Source organism: Bactrocera tryoni, unplaced genomic scaffold, assembly GCF_016617805.1.
Source record: "Bactrocera tryoni isolate S06 unplaced genomic scaffold, CSIRO_BtryS06_freeze2 scaffold_173, whole genome shotgun sequence".
Lineage (NCBI taxonomy): Eukaryota > Metazoa > Arthropoda > Insecta > Diptera > Tephritidae > Bactrocera > Bactrocera tryoni.
This window is the reverse complement of record NW_024395893.1, coordinates 27,212-29,402: the sequence shown is the minus strand read 5'-3', so window position 1 is coordinate 29,402 and position 2,191 is coordinate 27,212. Positions and strand designations below refer to the sequence as shown.

The 2,191-nt window shown below is 34.2% G+C and overlaps 1 pseudogene; it reads left to right on the top strand.

Annotated features, from left to right (window-relative positions):
• The first annotated feature begins 292 nt into the window (after positions 1 to 292).
• On the top strand, positions 293 to 1,251 carry LOC120780125 (annotated as a pseudogene).
• The last annotated feature ends 940 nt before the right edge of the window (positions 1,252 to 2,191 follow it).

The following is a 2,191-nucleotide window of genomic DNA, read 5'->3' as shown; positions in this document are numbered from 1 at the left end:
GAGAAAGCTGAAATATTATGTTCCAGATTGAAAAACAGGAATTTGATAAAAGCCGATGTAAAAGTTACATCGCCAAGAAAAAGACACGCCGATTTGGAAAGCTATTTTAAAAAAAGAAGAAGTTGTATACTGTTGCAGTATTGAAGAGGTTCTAAAATATCTAAAGCTTCCACTGGACTCTTCCGCTTGGCGACTATTTATAGATAGTTCAAAACACAGCTTAAAAGCAGTTTTACTGCACAATGGAAATCAGCATCCATCAATACCGGTTGCGTATTCCACAAAAAGGAGGAAACATACGCAAATATTTCAAATCTCTTAAATAAAATTGAATACTATAAATATAAATGGGAAGTATGCGCAGACTTCAAAATGATTGCAATATTGACTGGAATGCAAACAGGATACACAAAATATATGTGCTTTCTTTGTAAATGGGATTCACGTGCTACCAGCAGCCATTATCATATTAAATATTTCGAAGAACGTAAAGAAAATATTATTGGTGACTTAAATGTAATTCATGAATCTCTTGTCCCAAAAGATAAGGTCCATACTTCCACCGCTGCATATTAAGTTGGGCGTGGTGAAAAATTTTATTAAAAGCTTAAATACACAAGGATATGCTTTCAAACGCATTCAAACAATTTTCCCCAGATTATCTGCAGCAAAATTAAAAGAAGGTAAAATACGGTTTTAAGAAATAATTTATTTCATTTAATGTAAACTACCTTTTCTAGGAATGCTCGTTGGACCCGATATAAGAAAATTATTACAAGATGAAGAATTTTATGGTCATCTGTCGGATATGCAAAAGACAGCATTTGACTTTATGCAGCTGGTTATATCAGAATTCCTTGGAAACTCAAAAGCACAAAACTATGCAGAAAATATTGAAAGCATGCTAATCGGTTTTAACAATATTGGCGTTAAGATGTCACTAAAGCTGCATTTTCTGCACTCTCATCTCAATTTTTTTAAAGAAAACCTTGGAGCGGTTTCAGATGAACACGGTGAAAGGTTTCATCAGGATATAAAGGTATTGGAAGAAAGATTCAAAGGGAAATCCCAAAGTGTAATGCTTGCTGAATACGTATGGGGCTTGTACAGAAACCTTGACACATCGGAACATTCACGTCAAGCTAAATACAGGAAAGCATATTAAGTTTAATCTTTAATCCATTGTCCTACTACTGCTGAAGCAAAAAAATAAATATGTACATACTATAATAAACCACTATTAAAACAAAATTATAATTTTTTTATCAATCGTAAAGAGCTTTATTTACAACAATGGTGTCTTTGGTGACCCGCATTGAAATTTTCCGCCAAACATTTTCGTAGAATATGTTGATCCTCAAATGTCCTTTTTTAAAGGATATTTTTTGATTTTCTCGAAAAAGGGTCAAATTGACCCATAAAGAAACCAGTTGGAGGGTTAAGATCTTCCACAAAAATAATCCTCATACAATTCCACTATACAACTCTGACTATAAGAATTCTCTCAGACATTAACTTACAACATTTTTTTCATATAGTATAATGCTCCCTTCGACCAAAAAATGAAAACTTTGACCCACTGTAAAAAAAAAACTCAGACGTGCTGGACCATAAGTTTGTTCTACAAAAATGATCTACTCAACATACCCTTTCAGAATTATAGGGTCGCTATTCTGTTCCAAAAATGCTGTTGGACAGTGTTATTATGTTTCGCAATCTTCATGCGCCGAAACCGTGTAATGGAACCCGACTGATTGTAACGCAGCTATCGAATACAAGTGGGCAGAATGCTTGATTCTACGAAATCCTTTGAGTTTCAACGATTTGCTATTTTAGTTCAAACCTATTCAGTTTCCAGGGAAAATTGCATTTGAGATGACAATCAACAGGACACAAGGATAGTCGATAGAAGTGTGTGGCATAAATCTGGAAATGCCATGCTATATGTGGCGTGTTCACGAGTTGGAAAACCAACTTCTCTGTACATTTATCCACCGGAACAGAAACCAAAAAATGTTGTTTATCAAGCTGCGTTATATTAAAAAAAGTAGGAAAATCGCAAATAAATAATTTTCATCACAATATACATTAAACTTTCTTCTCATTTCAAAACACATAATTTGACGCAGGAAAACGCCTGGGTGGTCAACTAGTTATATATGGAATCTAGTCAGCCGGAAGTTCGAAAATC